The following is a 22,352-nucleotide window of genomic DNA, read 5'->3' on the forward strand; positions in this document are numbered from 1 at the left end:
AGAAAACTCAGCAGTCCAGGTTCCTCATGTCAGTTTGTAGGGCTCCCTTGGGTCTATCAGGGCAGCACAAGTTTGAGGTGGGGACAACTTCGGTGTGGGGTCCATCCTTTGATATAAAGATTTTTTGCAGTCAGGGCCAGGGGCCCCTGGGCACATCCTTTTTCCATTTTCCCTGGGAAAGAAAACTCAGCAGTCCAGGTTCCTGATGTCAGTTTGTAGGGTTCCCTTGGGTCTATCAGGGCAGCACAAGTTTGAGGAGGGGACAACTTCGGTCTGGGCTCCATCCTTCGATATAAGGATTCATTGCAGTCAGGGCCAGGGGCCCCTGGGCACATCCTTTTTCCATTTTCCCTGGGAAAGAAAACTCAGCAGTCCAGGTTCCTGATGTCAGTTTGTAGGGCTCCCTTGGGTCTATCAGGGCAGCACAAGTTTGAGGTGGGGACAACTTCGGTCTGGACTCCATCCTTCGATATAAGGATTTATGGCAGTCAGGGCCAGGGGCCCCTGGGCACACCCTGTTTCCATTTCCCCCGGGAAAGAAAACTCAGCAGTCCAGGTTCCTGATGTCAGTTTGTAGGGCTCCCTTGGGTCTATCAGGGCAGCACAAGTTTGGGGTGGGGACAACTTCGGTGTGGGGTCCATCCTTCGATAGAAGGATTCTTTGCAGTGAAGCCCCAACCCAGGGCCAGGGGCCCCTTGGCACATCCTTTTTCCATTTTCCCTGGGAAAGAAAACTCAGCAGTCCAGGTTGCTGATGTCAGTTTGTAGGGCTCCCTTGGGTCTATCAGGGCAGCACAAGTTTGAGGTGGGGACAACTTCGGTGTGGGGTCCATCCTTCGATATAAGGATTTTTTGCAGTCAGGGCCAGGGGCCCCTGGGCACATCCTTTTTCCATTTTCCCTGGGAAAGAAAACTCAGCAGTCCAGGTTCCTGATGTCAGTTTGTAGGGCTCCCTTGGGTCTATCAGGGCAGCACAAGTTTGAGGAGGGGACAACTTCGGTGTGGGGTCCATCCTTCGATATAAGGATTTTTTGCAGTCAGGGTCAGGGGCACCCTGGGCATAACCTTTTTCCATTTTCCCTGGTAAAGAAAACTTAGCAGTCCAGGTTGCTGATGTCAGTTTGTAGGGCTCCCTTGGGTCTATCAGGGCAGCACAAGTTTGAGGTGGGGACAACTTCGGTGTGGGGTCCATCCTTCAATATAAGCATTCTTTGCAGTCAGGTCAAGGGGCCCCTGGGCACATCCTTTGGCCATTTTTCCTGGGAAAGAAAACTCAGCAGTCCAGGTTCCTGATGTCAGTTTGTAGGGCTCCCTTGGGTCTATCAGGGCAGCACAAGTTTGGGGTGGGGACAACTTCGGTGTGGGGTCCATCCTTCGATAGAAGGATTCTTTGCAGTGAAGCCCCAACCCAGGGCCAGGGGCCCCTGGGCACATCCTTTTTCCATTTTCCCTGGGAAAGAAAACTCAGCAGTCCAGGTTCCTGATGTCAGTTTGTAGGGCTCCCTTGGGTCTATCAGGGCAGCACAAGTTTGAGGTGGGGACAACTTCGGTGTGGGGTCCATCCTTCGATATAAGGATTTTTTGCAGTCAGGGCCAGGGGCCCCTGGGCACATCCTTTTTCCATTTTCCCTGGGAAAGAAAACTCAGCAGTCCAGGTTGCTGATGTCAGTTTGTAGGGCTCCCTTGGGTCTATCAGGGCAGCACAAGTTTGAGGTGGGGACAACTTCGGTGTGGGGTCCATCCTTCGATATAAGGATTTTTTGCAGTCAGGGCCGGGGCCCCCTGGGCACATCCTTTTTCCATTTTCCCTGGGAAAGAAAACTCAGCAGTCCAGGTTCCTGATGTCAGTTTGTAGGGCTCCCTTGGGTCTATCAGGGCAGCACAAGTTTGAGGTGGGGACAACTTCCGTCTGGGTTCCATCCCTCGATATAAGGATTTTTTGTCGTGAGGACCCAGCCCAGGCCCGGGGGACCCAGGGCACATCCTTGTTCCATTTTCCCTGGGAAACAAAACTCAGCAGTCCAGGTTCCTGATGTCAGTTTGTAGGGCTCCCTTGGGTCTATCAGGGCAGCACAAGTTTGAGGTGGGGACAACTTCGGTGTGGGGTCCATCCTTCGATATAAGGATTTTTTGCAGTCAGGGCCAGGGGCCCCTGGGCACATCCTTTTTCCATTTTCCCTGGGGAAGAAAACTCAGCAGTCCAGGTTCCTGATGTCAGTTTGTAGGGCTCCCTTGGGTCTATCAGGGCAGCACAAGTTTGAGGAGGGGACAACTTCGGTGTGGGGTCCATCCTTCGATATAAGGATTTTTTGCAGTCAGGGTCAGGGGCACCCTGGGCATAACCTTTTTCCATTTTCCCTGGTAAAGAAAACTTAGCAGTCCAGGTTGCTGATGTCAGTTTGTAGGGCTCCCTTGGGTCTATCAGGGCAGCACAAGTTTGAGGTGGGGACAACTTCGGTGTGGGGTCCATCCTTCAATATAAGCATTCTTTGCAGTCAGGTCAAGGGGACCCTGGGCACATCCTTTGGCCATTTTTCCTGGGAAAGAAAACTCAGCAGTCCAGGTTCCTGATGTCAGTTTGTAGGGCTCCCTTGGGTCTATCAGGGCAGCACAAGTTTGAGGTGGGGACAACTTCGGTGTAGGGTCCATCCTTCGATATAAGGATTCTTTGCAGTCAGGCCCCAGCCCAGGGCCAGGGGCGCCTGGGCACATCCTTTTTCCATTTTCCCTGGGAAAGAAAACTCAGCAGTCCAGGTTCCTGATGTCAGTTTGTAGGGCTCCCTTGGGTCTATCAGGGCAGGACAAGGGTGAGGTGGGGACAATTTCCGTCTGGGGTCCATCCTTCGATATAAGGATTTTTTGTAGTGAGGACCCAGCCCAGGGCCAGGGGCCCCTGGGCACATCCTTTTTCCATTTTCCCTGGGAAAGAATACTCAGCAGTCCAGGTTCCTGATGTCAGTTTGTAGGGCTCCCTTGGGTCTATCAGAGCAGCACAAGTTTGAGGTGGGGACAACTTCGGTGTGGGGTCCATCCTTTGATATAAAGATTTTATGCAGTCAGGGCCAGGGGCTCCTGGGCACATCCTTTTTCCATTTTCCCTGGGAAAGAAAACTCAGCAGTCCAGGTTCCTGATGTCACTTTGTAGGGTTCCCATGGGTCTATCAGGGCAGCACAAGTTTGAGGTGGGGACAACTTCGGTGTGGGGTCCATCCTTCGATATAAGGATTCTTTGCAGTGAATCCCCAGCCCAGGGCCAGGGGCCCCTGGGCACATCCTTTTTCCATTTTCCCTGGGAAAGAAAACTCAGCAGTCCAGGTTCCTGATGTCAGTTTGTAGGGCTCCCTTGGGTCTATCAGGGCAGCACAAGTTTGAGGTGGGGACAACTTCGGTCTGGACTCCATCCTTCGATATAAGGATTTATGGCAGTCAGGGCCAGGGGCCCCTGGGCACACCCTGTTTCCATTTCCCCCGGGAAAGAAAACTCAGCAGTCCAGGTTCCTGATGTCAGTTTGTAGGGCTCCCTTGGGTCTATCAGGGCAGCACAAGTTTGGGGTGGGGACAACTTCGGTGTGGGGTCCATCCTTCGATAGAAGGATTCTTTGCAGTGAAGCCCCAACCCAGGGCCAGGGGCCCCTTGGCACATCCTTTTTCCATTTTCCCTGGGAAAGAAAACTCAGCAGTCCAGGTTCCTGATGTCAGTTTGTAGGGCTCCCTTGGGTCTATCAGGGCAGCACAAGTTTGAGGTGGGGACAACTTCGGTGTGGGGTCCATCCTTCGATATAAGGATTTTTTGCAGTCAGGGCCAGGGGCCCCTGGGCACATCCTTTTTCCATTTTCCCTGGGAAAGAAAACTCAGCAGTCCAGGTTCCTGATGTCAGTTTGTAGGGCTCCCTTGGGTCTATCAGGGCAGCACAAGTTTGAGGAGGGGACAACTTCGGTGTGGGGTCCATCCTTCGATATAAGGATTTTTTGCAGTCAGGGTCAGGGGCACCCTGGGCATAACCTTTTTCCATTTTCCCTGGTAAAGAAAACTTAGCAGTCCAGGTTGCTGATGTCAGTTTGTAGGGCTCCCTTGGGTCTATCAGGGCAGCACAAGTTTGAGGTGGGGACAACTTCGGTGTGGGGTCCATCCTTCAATATAAGCATTCTTTGCAGTCAGGTCAAGGGGCCCCTGGGCACATCCTTTGGCCATTTTTCCTGGGAAAGAAAACTCAGCAGTCCAGGTTCCTGATGTCAGTTTGTAGGGCTCCCTTGGGTCTATCAGGGCAGCACAAGTTTGGGGTGGGGACAACTTCGGTGTGGGGTCCATCCTTCGATAGAAGGATTCTTTGCAGTGAAGCCCCAACCCAGGGCCAGGGGCCCCTGGGCACATCCTTTTTCCATTTTCCCTGGGAAAGAAAACTCAGCAGTCCAGGTTCCTGATGTCAGTTTGTAGGGCTCCCTTGGGTCTATCAGGGCAGCACAAGTTTGAGGTGGGGACAACTTCGGTGTGGGGTCCATCCTTCGATATAAGGATTTTTTGCAGTCAGGGCCAGGGGCCCCTGGGCACATCCTTTTTCCATTTTCCCTGGGAAAGAAAACTCAGCAGTCCAGGTTCCTGATGTCAGTTTGTAGGGCTCCCTTGGGTCTATCAGGGCAGCACAAGTTTGAGGTGGGGACAACTTCGGTGTGGGGTCCATCCTTCGATATAAGGATTTTTTGCAGTCAGGGCCGGGGCCCCCTTGGGCACATCCTTTTTCCATTTTCCCTGGGAAAGAAAACTCAGCAGTCCAGGTTCCTGATGTCAGTTTGTAGGGCTCCCTTGGGTCTATCAGGGCAGCACAAGTTTGAGGTGGGGACAACTTCCGTCTGGGTTCCATCCCTCGATATAAGGATTTTTTGTCGTGAGGACCCAGCCCAGGCCCGGGGGACCCAGGGCACATCCTTGTTCCATTTTCCCTGGGAAACAAAACTCAGCAGTCCAGGTTCCTGATGTCAGTTTGTAGGGCTCCCTTGGGTCTATCAGGGCAGCACAAGTTTGAGGTGGGGACAACTTCGGTGTGGGGTCCATCCTTCGATATAAGGATTTTTTGCAGTCAGGGCCAGGGGCCCCTGGGCACATCCTTTTTCCATTTTCCCTGGGGAAGAAAACTCAGCAGTCCAGGTTCCTGATGTCAGTTTGTAGGGCTCCCTTGGGTCTATCAGGGCAGCACAAGTTTGAGGTGGGGACAACTTCGGTGTGGGGTCCATCCTTCGATATAAGGATTTTTTGCAGTCAGGGTCAGGGGCACCCTGGGCATAACCTTTTTCCATTTTCCCTGGTAAAGAAAACTTAGCAGTCCAGGTTGCTGATGTCAGTTTGTAGGGCTCCCTTGGGTCTATCAGGGCAGCACAAGTTTGAGGTGGGGACAACTTCGGTGTGGGGTCCATCCTTCAATATAAGCATTCTTTGCAGTCAGGTCAAGGGGACCCTGGGCACATCCTTTGGCCATTTTTCCTGGGAAAGAAAACTCAGCAGTCCAGGTTCCTGATGTCAGTTTGTAGGGCTCCCTTGGGTCTATCAGGGCAGCACAAGTTTGAGGTGGGGACAACTTCGGTGTAGGGTCCATCCTTCGATATAAGGATTCTTTGCAGTCAGGCCCCAGCCCAGGGCCAGGGGCGCCTGGGCACATCCTTTTTCCATTTTCCCTGGGAAAGAAAACTCAGCAGTCCAGGTTCCTGATGTCAGTTTGTAGGGCTCCCTTGGGTCTATCAGGGCAGGACAAGGGTGAGGTGGGGACAATTTCCGTCTGGGGTCCATCCTTCGATATAAGGATTTTTTGTAGTGAGGACCCAGCCCAGGGCCAGGGGCCCCTGGGCACATCCTTTTTCCATTTTCCCTGGGAAAGAATACTCAGCAGTCCAGGTTCCTGATGTCAGTTTGTAGGGCTCCCTTGGGTCTATCAGAGCAGCACAAGTTTGAGGTGGGGACAACTTCGGTGTGGGGTCCATCCTTTGATATAAAGATTTTATGCAGTCAGGGCCAGGGGCTCCTGGGCACATCGTTTTTCCATTTTCCCTGGGAAAGAAAACTCAGCAGTCCAGGTTCCTGATGTCAGTTTGTAGGGTTCCCATGGGTCTATCAAGGCAGCACAAGTTTGAGGTGGGGACAACTTCGGTGTGGGGTCCATCCTTCGATATAAGGATTCTTTGCAGTGAATCCCCAGCCCAGGGCCAGGGGCCCCTGGGCACATCCTTTTTCCATTTTCCCTGGGAAAGAAAACTCAGCAGTCCAGGTTCCTGATGTCTGTTTGTAGGGCTCCCTTGGGTCTATCAGGGCAGCACAAGTTTGAGGAGGGGACAACTTCGGTGTGGGGTCCATCCTTCGATATAAGGATTTTTTGCAGTCAGGGTCAGGGGCACCCTGGGCATAACCTTTTTCCATTTTCCCTGGTAAAGAAAACTTAGCAGTCCAGGTTGCTGATGTCAGTTTGTAGGGCTCCCTTGGGTCTATCAGGGCAGCACAAGTTTGAGGTGGGGACAACTTCGGTGTGGGGTCCATCCTTCAATATAAGCATTCTTTGCAGTCAGGTCAAGGGGACCCTGGGCACATCCTTTGGCCATTTTTCCTGGGAAAGAAAACTCAGCAGTCCAGGTTCCTGATGTCAGTTTGTAGGGCTCCCTTGGGTCTATCAGGGCAGCACAAGTTTGAGGTGGGGACAACTTCGGTGTAGGGTCCATCCTTCGATATAAGGATTCTTTGCAGTCAGGCCCCAGCCCAGGGCCAGGGGCGCCTGGGCACATCCTTTTTCCATTTTCCCTGGGAAAGAAAACTCAGCAGTCCAGGTTCCTGATGTCAGTTTGTAGGGCTCCCTTGGGTCTATCAGGGCAGGACAAGGGTGAGGTGGGGACAATTTCCGTCTGGGGTCCATCCTTCGATATAAGGATTTTTTGTAGTGAGGACCCAGCCCAGGGCCAGGGGCCCCTGGGCACATCCTTTTTCCATTTTCCCTGGGAAAGAATACTCAGCAGTCCAGGTTCCTGATGTCAGTTTGTAGGGCTCCCTTGGGTCTATCAGAGCAGCACAAGTTTGAGGTGGGGACAACTTCGGTGTGGGGTCCATCCTTTGATATAAAGATTTTATGCAGTCAGGGCCAGGGGCTCCTGGGCACATCCTTTTTCCATTTTCCCTGGGAAAGAAAACTCAGCAGTCCAGGTTCCTGATGTCACTTTGTAGGGTTCCCATGGGTCTATCAGGGCAGCACAAGTTTGAGGTGGGGACAACTTCGGTGTGGGGTCCATCCTTCGATATAAGGATTCTTTGCAGTGAATCCCCAGCCCAGGGCCAGGGGCCCCTGGGCACATCCTTTTTCCATTTTCCCTGGGAAAGAAAACTCAGCAGTCCAGGTTCCTGATGTCAGTTTGTAGGGCTCCCTTGGGTCTATCAGGGCAGCACAAGTTTGAGGTGGGGACAACTTCGGTCTGGACTCCATCCTTCGATATAAGGATTTATGGCAGTCAGGGCCAGGGGCCCCTGGGCACACCCTGTTTCCATTTCCCCCGGGAAAGAAAACTCAGCAGTCCAGGTTCCTGATGTCAGTTTGTAGGGCTCCCTTGGGTCTATCAGGGCAGCACAAGTTTGGGGTGGGGACAACTTCGGTGTGGGGTCCATCCTTCGATAGAAGGATTCTTTGCAGTGAAGCCCCAACCCAGGGCCAGGGGCCCCTTGGCACATCCTTTTTCCATTTTCCCTGGGAAAGAAAACTCAGCAGTCCAGGTTCCTGATGTCAGTTTGTAGGGCTCCCTTGGGTCTATCAGGGCAGCACAAGTTTGAGGTGGGGACAACTTCGGTGTGGGGTCCATCCTTCGATATAAGGATTTTTTGCAGTCAGGGCCAGGGGCCCCTGGGCACATCCTTTTTCCATTTTCCCTGGGAAAGAAAACTCAGCAGTCCAGGTTCCTGATGTCAGTTTGTAGGGCTCCCTTGGGTCTATCAGGGCAGCACAAGTTTGAGGAGGGGACAACTTCGGTGTGGGGTCCATCCTTCGATATAAGGATTTTTTGCAGTCAGGGTCAGGGGCACCCTGGGCATAACCTTTTTCCATTTTCCCTGGTAAAGAAAACTTAGCAGTCCAGGTTGCTGATGTCAGTTTGTAGGGCTCCCTTGGGTCTATCAGGGCAGCACAAGTTTGAGGTGGGGACAACTTCGGTGTGGGGTCCATCCTTCAATATAAGCATTCTTTGCAGTCAGGTCAAGGGGCCCCTGGGCACATCCTTTGGCCATTTTTCCTGGGAAAGAAAACTCAGCAGTCCAGGTTCCTGATGTCAGTTTGTAGGGCTCCCTTGGGTCTATCAGGGCAGCACAAGTTTGGGGTGGGGACAACTTCGGTGTGGGGTCCATCCTTCGATAGAAGGATTCTTTGCAGTGAAGCCCCAACCCAGGGCCAGGGGCCCCTGGGCACATCCTTTTTCCATTTTCCCTGGGAAAGAAAACTCAGCAGTCCAGGTTCCTGATGTCAGTTTGTAGGGCTCCCTTGGGTCTATCAGGGCAGCACAAGTTTGAGGTGGGGACAACTTCGGTGTGGGGTCCATCCTTCGATATAAGGATTTTTTGCAGTCAGGGCCGGGGCCCCCTTGGGCACATCCTTTTTCCATTTTCCCTGGGAAAGAAAACTCAGCAGTCCAGGTTCCTGATGTCAGTTTGTAGGGCTCCCTTGGGTCTATCAGGGCAGCACAAGTTTGAGGTGGGGACAACTTCCGTCTGGGTTCCATCCCTCGATATAAGGATTTTTTGTCGTGAGGACCCAGCCCAGGCCCGGGGGACCCAGGGCACATCCTTGTTCCATTTTCCCTGGGAAACAAAACTCAGCAGTCCAGGTTCCTGATGTCAGTTTGTAGGGCTCCCTTGGGTCTATCAGGGCAGCACAAGTTTGAGGTGGGGACAACTTCGGTGTGGGGTCCATCCTTCGATATAAGGATTTTTTGCAGTCAGGGCCAGGGGCCCCTGGGCACATCCTTTTTCCATTTTCCCTGGGGAAGAAAACTCAGCAGTCCAGGTTCCTGATGTCTGTTTGTAGGGCTCCCTTGGGTCTATCAGGGCAGCACAAGTTTGAGGAGGGGACAACTTCGGTGTGGGGTCCATCCTTCTATATAAGGATTTTTTGCAGTCAGGGTCAGGGGCACCCTGGGCATAACCTTTTTCCATTTTCCCTGGGAAAGAAAACTTAGCAGTCCAGGTTGCTGATGTCAGTTTGTAGGGCTCCCTTGGGTCTATCAGGGCAGCACAAGTTTGAAGTGGGGACAACTTCGGTGTGGGGTCCATCCTTCAATATAAGCATTCTTTGCAGTCAGGTCAAGGGGACCCTGGGCACATCCTTTGGCCATTTTTCCTGGGAAAGAAAACTCAGCAGTCCAGGTTCCTGATGTCAGTTTGTAGGGCTCCCTTGGGTCTATCAGGGCAGCACAAGTTTGAGGTGGGGACAACTTCGGTGTAGGGTCCATCCTTCGATATAAGGATTCTTTGCAGTCAGGCCCCAGCCCAGGGCCAGGGGCGCCTGGGCACATCCTTTTTCCATTTTCCCTGGGAAAGAAAACTCAGCAGTCCAGGTTCCTGATGTCAGTTTGTAGGGCTCCCTTGGGTCTATCAGGGCAGGACAAGGGTGAGGTGGGGACAATTTCCGTCTGGGGTCCATCCTTCGATATAAGGATTTTTTGTAGTGAGGACCCAGCCCAGGGCCGGGGGCCCCTGGGCACATCCTTTTTCCATTTTCCCTGGGAAAGAATACTCAGCAGTCCAGGTTCCTGATGTCAGTTTGTAGGGCTCCCTTGGGTCTATCAGAGCAGCACAAGTTTGAGGTGGGGACAACTTCGGTGTGGGGTCCATCCTTTGATATAAAGATTTTATGCAGTCAGGGCCAGGGGCTCCTGGGCACATCGTTTTTCCATTTTCCCTGGGAAAGAAAACTCAGCAGTCCAGGTTCCTGATGTCAGTTTGTAGGGTTCCCATGGGTCTATCAGGGCAGCACAAGTTTGAGGTGGGGACAACTTCGGTGTGGGGTCCATCCTTCGATATAAGGATTCTTTGCAGTGAATCCCCAGCCCAGGGCCAGGGGCCCCTGGGCACATCCTTTTTCCATTTTCCCTGGGAAAGAAAACTCAGCAGTCCAGGTTCCTGATGTCTGTTTGTAGGGCTCCCTTGGGTCTATCAGGGCAGCACAAGTTTGAGGTGGGGACAACTTCGGTGTGGGGTCCATCCTTCGATATAAGGATTCTTTGCAGTGAAGCCCCAGCCCAGGGCCAGGGGCCCCTGGGCACATCCTTTTTCCATTTTCCCTGGGAAAGAAAACTCAGCAGTCCAGGTTCCTGATGTCAGTTTGTAGGGCTCCCTTGGGTCTATCAGGGCAGCACAAGTTTGAGGTGGGGACAACTTCGGTGTGGGGTCCATCCTTCGATATAAGGATTCTTTGCAGTCAGGGCCGGGGCCCCTGGGCACATCCTTTTTCCATTTTCCCTGGGAAAGAAAACTCAGCAGTCCAGGTTCCTGATGTCAGTTTGTAGGGCTCCCTTGGGTCTATCAGGGCAGCACAAGTTTGAGGTGGGGACAACTTCGGTCTGGGGTCCATCCTTCGCTATAAGGATTCTTTGTAGTGAGGCCCCAGCCCAGGGCCAGGGGCCTCTGGGCACATCCTTTTTCCGTTTCCCCTGGGAAAAAAACTCAGCAGTCCAGGTTCCTGATGTCAGTTTGTAGGGCTCCCTTGGGTCTATCAGGGCAGCACAAGTTTGAGGTGGGGACAACTTCGGTCTGGGCTCCATCCTTCGATATAAGGATTTATGGCAGTCAGGGCCAGGGGCCCCTGGGCACACCCTGTTTCCATTTCCCCCGGGAAAGAAAACTCAGCAGTCCAGGTTCCTGATGTCAGTTTGTAGGGCTCCCTTGGGTCTATCAGGGCAGCACAAGTTTGGGGTGGGGACAACTTCGGTGTGGGGTCCATCCTTCGATAGAAGGATTCTTTGCAGTGAAGCCCCAACCCAGGGCCAGGGGCCCCTGGGCACATCCTTTTTCCATTTTCCCTGGGAAAGAAAACTCAGCAGTCCAGGTTGCTGATGTCAGTTTGTAGGGCTCCCTTGGGTCTATCAGGGCAGCACAAGTTTGAGGTGGGGACAACTTCGGTGTGGGGTCCATCCTTCGATATAAGGATTTTTTGCAGTCAGGGCCAGGGGCCCCTGGGCACATCCTTTTTCCATTTTCCCTGGGAAAGAAAACTCAGCAGTCCAGGTTCCTGATGTCAGTTTGTAGGGCTCCCTTGGGTCTATCAGGGCAGCACAAGTTTGAGGTGGGGACAACTTCGGTCTGGGCTCCATCCTTCGATATAAGGATTCATTGCAGTCAGGGCCAGGGGCCCCTGGGCACATCCTTTTTCCATTTTCCCTGGGAAAGAAAACTCAGCAGTCCAGGTTCCTGATGTCACTTTGTAGGGCTCCCTTGGGTCTATCAGGGCAGCACAAGTTTGAGGTGGGGACAACTTCGGTCTGGGGTCCATCCTTCGATATAAGGATTTTTTGTAGTGAGGACCCAGCCAAGGGCCAGGGGCCCCTGGGCACATCCTTTTTCCATTTTGCCTGGGAAAGAAAACTCAGCAGTCCAGGTTCCTGATATCAGTTTGTAGGGCTCCCTTGGGTCTATCAGGGCAGCACAAGTTTGAGTAGGGGACAACTTTGGTGTGGGGTCCATCCTTCAATATAAGGATTTTTTGCAGACAGTGTCAGGGGCCCCTGGGCATATACTTTTTCCATTTTCCCTGGGAAAGAAAACTCAGCAGTCCAGGTTCCTCATGTCAGTTTGTAGGGCTCCCTTGGGTCTATCAGGGCAGCACAAGTTTGAGGTGGGGACAACTTCGGTGTGGGGTCCATCCTTTGATATAAAGATTTTTTGCAGTCAGGGCCAGGGGCCCCTGGGCACATGCTTTTTCCATTTTCCCTGGGAAAGAAAACTCAGCAGTCCAGGTTCCTGATGTCAGTTTGTAGGGTTCCCTTGGGTCTATCAGGGCAGCACAAGTTTGAGGTGGGGACAACTTCGGTGTGGGGTCCATCCTTCGATAGAAGGATTCTTTGCAGTGAGGCCCCAGCCCAGGGCCAGGGAACCCTGGGCACATCCTTTTTCCATTTTCCCTGGGAAAGAAAACTCAGCAGTCCAGGTTCCTGATGTCAGTTTGTAGGGCTCCCTTGGGTCTATCAGGGCAGCACAAGTTTGAGGAGGGGACAACTTCGGTGTGGGGTCCATCCTTCGATATAAGGATTCATTGCAGTCAGGGCCAGGGGCCCCTGGGCACATCCTTTTTCCATTTTCCCTGGGAAAGAAAACTCAGCAGTCCAGGTTCCTGATGTCAGTTTGTAGGGCTCCCTTGGGTCTATCAGGGCAGCACAAGTTTGAGGTGGGGACAACTTCGGTCTGGACTCCATCCTTCTATATAAGGATTTATGGCAGTCAGGGCCAGGGGCCCCTGGGCACACCCTGTTTCCATTTCCCCCGGGAAAGAAAACTCAGCAGTCCAGGTTCCTGATGTCAGTTTGTAGGGCTCCCTTGGGTCTATCAGGGCAGCACAAGTTTGGGGTGGGGACAACTTCGGTGTGGGGTCCATCCTTCGATAGAAGGATTCTTTGAAGTGAAGCCCCAACCCAGGGCCAGGGGCCCCTTGGCACATCCTTCTTCCATTTTCCCTGGGAAAGAAAACTCAGCAGTCCAGGTTGCTGATGTCAGTTTGTAGGGCTCCCTTGGGTCTATCAGGGCAGCACAAGTTTGAGGTGGGGACAACTTCGGTGTGGGGTCCATCCTTCGATATAAGGATTCATTGCAGTCAGGGCCAGGGACCCCTGGGCACATCCTTTTTCCATTTTCCCTGGGAAAGAAAACTCAGCAGTCCAGGTTCCTGATGTCACTTTGTAGGGCTCCCTTGGGTCTATCAGGGCAGCACAAGTTTGAGGTGGGGACAACTTCGGTCTGGGGTCCATCCTTCGATATAAGGATTTTTTATAGTGAGGACCCAGCCAATGGCCAGGGGCCCCTGGGCACATCCTTTTTCCATTTTGCCTGGGAAAGAAAACTCAGCAGTCCAGGTTCCTGATGTCAGTTTGTAGGGCTCCCTTGGGTCTATCAGGGCAGCACAAGTTTGAGGAGGGGACAACTTCGGTGTGGGGTCCATCCTTCGATATAAGGATTTTTTCCAGTCAGGGTCAGGGGCACCCTGGGCATAACCTTTTTCCATTTTCCCTGGTAAAGAAAACTCAGCAGTCCAGGTTCCTGATGTCAGTTTGTAGGGCTCCCTTGGGTCTATCAGGGCAGCACAAGTTTGAGGTGGGGACAACTTCGGTGTGGGGTCCATCCTTCAATATAAGCATTCTTTGCAGTCAGGTCAAGGGGACCCTGGGCACATCCTTTGGCCATTTTTCCTGGGAAAGAAAACTCAGCAGTCCAGGTTCCTGATGTCAGTTTGTAGGGCTCCCTTGGGTCTATCAGGGCAGCACAAGTTTGAGGTGGGGACAACTTCGGCGTAGGGTCCATCCTTCGATATAAGGATTCTTTGCAGTCAGGCCCCAGCCCAGGGCCAGGGGCGCCTGGGCACATCCTTTTTCCATTTTCCCTGGGAAAGAAAACTCAGCAGTCCAGGTTCCTGATGTCAGTTTGTAGGGCTCCCTTGGGACTATCAAGGCAGCACAAGTTTGAGGTGGGGACAATTTCGGTCTGGTGTCCGTCCTTCGATATAAGGATTTTTTGCAGTCAGGTTCCAGCCCAGGACCAGGGGCCCCTGGGCCCATCCATTGGCCATTTACCCTGGGAAAGAAAACTCAGCAGTCCAGGTTCCTGATGTCAGTTTGTAGGACTCCCTTGGGTCTATCAGGGCAGCACAAGTTTGAGGTGAGGACAACTTCGGTGTGGGGTCCATCCTTCGATATAAGGATTCTTTGCAGTGAATCCCCAGCCCAGGGCCAGGGGCCCCTGGGCACATCCTCTTTCCATTTTCCCTGGAAAAGAAAACTCAGCAGTCCAGGTTCCTGATGTCAGTTTGTAGGGCTCCCTTGGGTCTATCAGGGCAGCACAAGTTTGAGGTGGGGACAACTTCGGTGTGGGGTCCATCCTTCGATATAAGGATTTTTTGCAGTCAGGGCCAGGGGCCCCTGGGCACATCCTTTTTCCATTTTCCCTGGGAAAGAAAACTCAGCAGTCCAGGTTCCTGATGTCAGTTTGTAGGGCTCCCTTGGGTCTATCAGGGCAGCACAAGTTTGAGGTGGGGACAACTTCGGTCTGGGATCCATCCTTCGATATAAGGATTCATTGCAGTCAGGGCCAGGGACCCCTGGGCACATCCTTTTTCCATTTTCCCTGGGAAAGAAAACTCAGCAGTCCAGGTTCCTGATGTCACTTTGTAGGGCTCCCTTGGGTCTATCAGGGCAGCACAAGTTTGAGGTGGGGACAACTTCGGTCTGGGGTCCATCCTTCGATATACGGATTTTTTATAGTGAGGCCCCAGCCCTGGGCCAGGGGCCCCTGGGCACATCCTTTTTCCATTTTGCCTGGGAAAGAAAACTCAGCAGTCCAGGTTCCTGATGTCAGTTTGTAGGGCTCCCTTGGGTCTATCAGGGCAGCACAAGTTTGAGTAGGGGACAACTTTGGTGTGGGGTCCATCCTTCGATATAAGGATTTTTTGCAGACAGTGTCAGGGGCCCCTGGGCATATACTTTTTCCATTTTCCCTGGGAAAGAAAACTCAGCAGTCCAGGTTCCTCATGTCAGTTTGTAGGGCTCCCTTGGGTCTATCAGGGCAGCACAAGTTTGAGGTGGGGACAACTTCGGTGTGGGGTCCATCCTTTGATATAAAGATTTTTTGCAGTCAGGGCCAGGGGCCCCTGGGCACATCCTTTTTCCATTTTCCCTGGGAAAGAAAACTCAGCAGTCCAGGTTCCTGATGTCAGTTTGTAGGGTTCCCTTGGGTCTATCAGGGCAGCACAAGTTTGAGGTGGGGACAACTTCGGTGTGGGGTCCATCCTTCGATATAAGGATTCTTTGCAGTGAAGCCCCAGCCCAGGTCCAGGGGCCCCTGGGCACATCCTTTTTCCATTTCCCCTGGGAAAGAAAACTCAGCAGTCCAGGTTCCTGATGTCAGTTTGTAGGGCTCCCTTGGGTCTATCAGGGCAGCACAAGTTTGAGGTGGGTACAACTTCGGTCTGGGCTCCATCCTTCGATATAAGGATTCTTTGCATTCAGGGCCAGGGGCCCCTGGGCACATCCTTTTTCCGTTTCCCCCGGGAAAGAAAACTCAGCAGTCCAGGTTGCTGATGTCAGTTTGTAGGGCTCCCTTGGGTCTATCAGGGCAGCACAAGTTTGAGGTGGGGACAACTTCGGTCTGGGGTCCATCCTTCGATATAAGGATTCTTTGCAGTCAGGCCCCAGCCCAGGGCCAGGGGCGCCTGGGCACATCCTTTTTCCATTTTCCCTGGGAAAGAAAACTCAGCAGTCCAGGTTCCTGATGTCAGTTTGTAGGGCTCCCTTGGGACTATCAAGGCAGCACAAGTTTGAGGTGGGGACAATTTCGGTCTGGTGTCCGTCCTTCGATATAAGGATTTTTTGCAGTCAGGTTCCAGCCCAGGACCAGGGGCCCCTGGGCCCATCCATTGGCCATTTACCCTGGGAAAGAAAACTCAGCAGTCCAGGTTCCTGATGTCAGTTTGTAGGACTCCCTTGGGTCTATCAGGGCAGCACGAGTTTGAGGTGAGGACAACTTCGGTGTGGGGTGCATCCTTCGATATAAGGATTCTTTGCAGTGAAGCCCCAGCCCAGGGCCAGGGGCCCCAGGGCACATCCTCTTTCCATTTTCCCTGGAAAAGTAAACTCAGCAGTCCAGGTTCCTGATGTCAGTTTGTAGGGCTCCCTTGGGTCTATCAGGGCAGGACAAGGGTGAGGTGGGGACAATTTCCGTCTGGGGTCCATCCTTCGATATAAGGATTTTTTGTAGTGAATCCCCAGCCCAGGGCCAGGGGCCCCTGGGCACATCCTTTTTCCATTTTCCCTGGGAAAGAAAACTCAGCAGTCCAGGTTCCTGATGTCTGTTTGTAGGGCTCCCTTGGGTCTATCAGGGCAGCACAAGTTTGAGGTGGGGACAACTTCGGTGTGGGGTCCATCCTTCGATATAAGGATTCTTTGCAGTGAAGCCCCAGCCCAGGGCCAGGGGCCCCTGGGCACATCCTTTTTCCATTTTCCCTGGGAAAGAAAACTCAGCAGTCCAGGTTCCTGATGTCAGTTTGTAGGGCTCCCTTGGGTCTATCAGGGCAGCACAAGTTTGAGGTGGGGACAACTTCGGTGTGGGGTCCATCCTTCGATATAAGGATTCTTTGCAGTCAGGGCCGGGGCCCCTGGGCACATCCTTTTTCCATTTTCCCTGGGAAAGAAAACTCAGCAGTCCAGGTTCCTGATGTCAGTTTGTAGGGCTCCCTTGGGTCTATCAGGGCAGCACAAGTTTGAGGTGGGGACAACTTCGGTCTGGGGTCCATCCTTCGATATAAGGATTCTTTGTAGTGAGGCCCCAGCCCAGGGCCAGGGGCCCCTGGGCACATCCTTTTTCCGTTTCCCCTGGGAAAAAAACTCAGCAGTCCAGGTTCCTGATGTCAGTTTGTAGGGCTCCCTTGGGTCTATCAGGGCAGCACAAGTTTGAGGTGGGGACAACTTCGGTCTGGGCTCCATCCTTCGATATAAGGATTTATGGCAGTCAGGGCCAGGGGCCCCTGGGCACACCCTGTTTCCATTTCCCCCGGGAAAGAAAACTCAGCAGTCCAGGTTCCTGATGTCAGTTTGTAGGGCTCCCTTGGGTCTATCAGGGCAGCACAAGTTTGAGGTGGGGACAACTTCGGTGTGGGGTCCATCCTTCGATAGAAGGATTCTTTGCAGTGAAGCCCCAACCCAGGGCCAGGGGCCCCTGGGCACATCCTTTTTCCATTTTCCCTGGGAAAGAAAACTCAGCAGTCCAGGTTGCTGATGTCAGTTTGTAGGGCTCCCTTGGGTCTATCAGGGCAGCACAAGTTTGAGGTGGGGACAACTTCGGTGTGGGGTCCATCCTTCGATATAAGGATTTTTTGCAGTCAGGGCCAGGGGCCCCTGGGCACATCCTTTTTCCATTTTCCCTGGGAAAGAAAACTCAGCAGTCCAGGTTCCTGATGTCAGTTTGTAGGGCTCCCTTGGGTCTATCAGGGCAGCACAAGTTTGAGGTGGGGACAACTTCGGTCTGGGCTCCATCCTTCGATATAAGGATTCATTGCAGTCAGGGCCAGGGGCCCCTGGGCACATCCTTTTTCCATTTTCCCTGGGAAAGAAAACTCAGCAGTCCAGGTTCCTGATGTCACTTTGTAGGGCTCCCTTGGGTCTATCAGGGCAGCACAAGTTTGAGGTGGGGACAACTTCGGTCTGGGGTCCATCCTTCGATATAAGGATTTTTTGTAGTGAGGACCCAGCCAAGGGCCAGGGGCCCCTGGGCACATCCTTTTTCCATTTTGCCTGGGAAAGAAAACTCAGCAGTCCAGGTTCCTGATGTCAGTTTGTAGGGCTCCCTTGGGTCTATCAGGGCAGCACAAGTTTGAGGAGGGGACAACTTCGGTGTGGGGTCCATCCTTCAATATAAGGATTTTTTGCAGACAGTGTCAGGGGCCCCTGGGCATATACTTTTTCCATTTTCCCTGGGAAAGAAAACTCAGCAGTCCAGGTTCCTCATGTCAGTTTGTAGGGCTCCCTTGGGTCTATCAGGGCAGCACAAGTTTGAGGTGGGGACAACTTCGGTGTGGGGTCCATCCTTTGATATAAAGATTTTTTGCAGTCAGGGCCAGGGGCCCCTGGGCACATGCTTTTTCCATTTTCCCTGGGAAAGAAAACTCAGCAGTCCAGGTTCCTGATGTCAGTTTGTAGGGTTCCCTTGGGTCTATCAGGGCAGCACAAGTTTGAGGTGGGGACAACTTCGGTGTGGGGTCCATCCTTCGATATAAGGATTCTTTGCAGTCAGGCCCCAGCCCAGGGCCAGGGAACCCTGGGCACATCCTTTTTCCATTTTCCCTGGGAAAGAAAACTCAGCAGTCCAGGTTCCTGATGTCAGTTTGTAGGGCTCCCTTGGGTCTATCAGGGCAGCACAAGTTTGAGGAGGGGACAACTTCGGTCTGGGCTCCATCCTTCGATATAAGGATTCATTGCAGTCAGGGCCAGGGGCCCCTGGGCACATCCTTTTTCCATTTTCCCTGGGAAAGAAAACTCAGCAGTCCAGGTTCCTGATGTCAGTTTGTAGGGCTCCCTTGGGTCTATCAGGGCAGCACAAGTTTGAGGTGGGGACAACTTCGGTCTGGACTCCATCCTTCGATATAAGGATTTATGGCAGTCAGGGCCAGGGGCCCCTGGGCACACCCTGTTTCCATTTCCCCCGGGAAAGAAAACTCAGCAGTCCAGGTTCCTGATGTCAGTTTGTAGGGCTCCCTTGGGTCTATCAGGGCAGCACAAGTTTGGGGTGGGGACAACTTCGGTGTGGGGTCCATCCTTCGATAGAAGGATTCTTTGCAGTGAAGCCCCAACCCAGGGCCAGGGGCCCCTTGGCGCATCCTTTTTCCATTTTCCCTGGGAAAGAAAACTCAGCAGTCCAGGTTGCTGATGTCAGTTTGTAGGGCTCCCTTGGGTCTATCAGGGCAGCACAAGTTTGAGGTGGGGACAACTTCGGTGTGGGGTCCATCCTTCGATATAAGGATTTTTTGCAGTCAGGGCCAGGGGCCCCTGGGCACATCCTTTTTCCATTTTCCCTGGGAAAGAAAACTCAGCAGTCCAGGTTCCTGATGTCAGTTTGTAGGGCTCCCTTGGGTCTATCAGGGCAGCACAAGTTTGAGGTGGGGACAACTTCGGTCTGGGATCCATCCTTCGGTATAAGGATTCATTGCAGTCAGGGCCAGGGACCCCTGGGCACATCCTTTTTCCATTTTCCCTGGGAAAGAAAACTCAGCAGTCCAGGTTCCTGATGTCACTTTGTAGGGCTCCCTTGGGTCTATCAGGGCAGCACAAGTTTGAGGTGGGGACAACTTCGGTCTGGGGTCCATCCTTCGATATAAGGATTTTTTATAGTGAGGACCCAGCCAAGGGCCAGGGGCCCCTGGGCACATCCTTTTTCCATTTTGCCTGGGAAAGAAAACTCAGCAGTCCAGGTTCCTGATGTCAGTTTGTAGGGCTCCCTTGGGTCTATCAGGGCAGCACAAGTTTGAGTAGGGGACAACTTTGGTGTGGGGTCCATCCTTCGATATAAGGATTTTTTGCAGACAGTGTCAGGGGCCCCTGGGCATATACTTTTTCCATTTTCCCTGGGAAAGAAAACTCAGCAGTCCAGGTTCCTCATGTCAGTTTGTAGGGCTCCCTTGGGTCTATCAGGGCAGCACAAGTTTGAGGTGGGGACAACTTCGGTGTGGGGTCCATCCTTTGATATAAAGATTTTTTGCAGTCAGGGCCAGGGGCCCCTGGGCACATCCTTTTTCCATTTTCCCTGGGAAAGAAAACTCAGCAGTCCAGGTTCCTGATGTCAGTTTGTAGGGCTCCCTTGGGTCTATCAGGGCAGCACAAGTTTGAGGTGGGGACAACTTCGGTGTGGGGTCCATCCTTCGATATAAGGATTCTTTGCAGTGAAGCCCCAGCCCAGGTCCAGGGGCCCCTGGGCACATCCTTTATCCATTTCCCCTGGGAAAGAAAACTCAGCAGTCCAGGTTCCTGATGTCAGTTTGTAGGGCTCCCTTGGGTCTATCAGGGCAGCACAAGTTTGAGGTGGGGACAACTTCGGTCTGGGGTCCATCCTTCGATATAAGGATTCTTTGAAGTCAGGGCTGGGGCCCCTGGGCACATCCTTTTTCCATTTTCCCTGGGAAAGAAAACTCAGCAGTCCAGGTTGCTGATGTCAGTTTGTAGGGCTCCCTTGGGTCTATCAGGGCAGCACAAGTTTGAGGTGGGGACAACTTCGGTGTGGGGTGCATCCTTCAATAAAAGGATTTTTGCAGTGAGGCCCCAGCCCAGGGCCGGGGGCCCCTGGGCACATCCTTTTTCCATTTTCCCTGGGAAAGAAAACTCAGCAGTCCAGGTTCCTGATGTCAGTTTGTAGGGCTCCCTTGGGTCTATCAGGGCAGCACAAGTTTGAGGTGGGTACAACTTCGGTCTGGGCTCCATCCTTCGATATAAGGATTCTTTGCATTCAGGGCCAGGGGCCCCTGGGCACATCCTTTTTCCGTTTCCCCCGGGAAAGAAAACTCAGCAGTCCAGGTTGCTGATGTCAGTTTGTAGGGCTCCCTTGGGTCTATCAGGGCAGCACAAGTTTGAGGTGGGGACAACTTCGGTCTGGGGTCCATCCTTCGATATAAGGATTCTTTGTAGTGAGGCCCCAGCCCAGGGCCAGGGGCCCATGGGCACATCCTTTTTCCGTTTCCCCCGGGAAAGAAAACTCAGCAGTCCAGGTTCCTGATGTCAGTTTGTAGGGCTCCCTTGGGTCTATCAGGGCAGCACAAGTTTGAGGTGGGGACAACTTCGGTCTCGGCTCCATCCTTCGATAGAAGGATTCTTTGCAGTCAGGGCCAGGGGCCCCTGGGCACATCCTTTTTCCGTTTCCCCCGGGAAAGAAAACTCAGCAGTCCAGGTTCCTGATGTCAGTTTGTAGGGCTCCCTTGGGTCTATCAGGGCAGCACAAGTTTGGGGTGGGGACAACTTCGGTGTGGGGTCCATCCTTCGATAGAAGGATTCTTTGCAGTGAAGCCCCAACCCAGGGCCAGGGGCCCCTGGGCACATCCTTTTTCCATTTTCCCTGGGAAAGAAAACTCAGCAGTCCAGGTTCCTGATGTCAGTTTGTAGGGCTCCCTTGGGTCTATCAGGGCAGCACAAGTTTGAGGTGGGGACAACTTCGGTGTGGGGTCCATCCTTCGATATAAGGATTTTTTGCAGTCAGGGCCAGGGGCCCCTGAGCACATCCTTTTTCCATTTTCCCTGGGAAAGAAAACTCAGCAGTCCAGGTTCCTGATGTCAGTTTGTAGGCCTCCCTTGGGTCTATCAGGGCAGCACAAGTTTGAGGTGGGGACAACTTCGGTGTGGGGTCCATCCTTCGATATAAGGATTTTTTGCAGTCAGGGCCGGGGCCCCCTGGGCACATCCTTTTTCCATTTTCCCTGGGAAAGAAAACTCAGCAGTCCAGGTTCCTGATGTCAGTTTGTAGGGCTCCCTTGGGTCTATCAGGGCAGCACAAGTTTGAGGTGGGGACAACTTCCGTCTGGGTTCCGTCCCTCGATATAAGGATTTTTTGTCGTGCGGACCCAGCCCAGGCCCGGGGGACCCAGGGCACATCCTTGTTCCATTTTCTCTGGGAAACAAAACTCAGCAGTCCAGGTTCCTGATGTCAGTTTGTAGGGCTCCCTTGGGTCTATCAGGGCAGCACAAGTTTGAGGTGGGGACAACTTCGGTGTGGGGTCCATCCTTCGATATAAGGATTTTTTGCAGTCAGGGCCAGGGGCCCCTGGGCACATCCTTTTTCCATTTTCCCTGGGGAAGAAAACTCAGCAGTCCAGGTTCCTGATGTCAGTTTGTAGGGCTCCCTTGGGTCTATCAGGGCAGCACAAGTTTGAGGAGGGGACAACTTCGGTGTGGGGTCCATCCTTCGATATAAGGATTTTTTGCAGTCAGGGTCAGGGGCACCCTGGGCATAATCTTTTTCCATTTTCCCTGGTAAAGAAAACTTAGCAGTCCAGGTTGCTGATGTCAGTTTGTAGGGCTCCCTTGGGTCTATCAGGGCAGCACAAGTTTGAGGTGGGGACAACTTCGGTGTGGGGTCCATCCTTCAATATAAGCATTCTTTGCAGTCAGGTCAAGGGGACCCCGGGCACATCCTTTGGCCATTTTTCCTGGGAAAGAAAACTCAGCAGTCCAGGTTCCTGATGTCAGTTTGTAGGCCTCCCTTGGGTCTATCAGGGCAGCACAAGTTTGAGGTGGGGACAACTTCGGCGTAGGGTCCATCCTTCGATATAAGGATTCTTTGCAGTCAGGCCCCAGCCCAGGGCCAGGGGCGCCTGGGCACATCCTTTTTCCATTTTCCCTGGGAAAGAAAACTCAGCAGTCCAGGTTCCTGATGTCAGTTTGTAGGGCTCCCTTGGGACTATCAAGGCAGCACAAGTTTGAGGTGGGGACAATTTCGGTCTGGTGTCCGTCCTTCGATATAAGGATTTTTTGCAGTCAGGTTCCAGCCCAGGACCAGGGGCCCCTGGGCCCATCCATTGGCCATTTACCCTGGGAAAGAAAACTCAGCAGTCCAGGTTCCTGATGTCAGTTTGTAGGACTCGCTTGGGTCTATCTGGGCGGCACAAGTTTGA

Source organism: Lonchura striata, chromosome 23, assembly GCF_046129695.1.
Source record: "Lonchura striata isolate bLonStr1 chromosome 23, bLonStr1.mat, whole genome shotgun sequence".
Classification (NCBI taxonomy): Eukaryota; Metazoa; Chordata; class Aves; order Passeriformes; family Estrildidae; genus Lonchura; species Lonchura striata.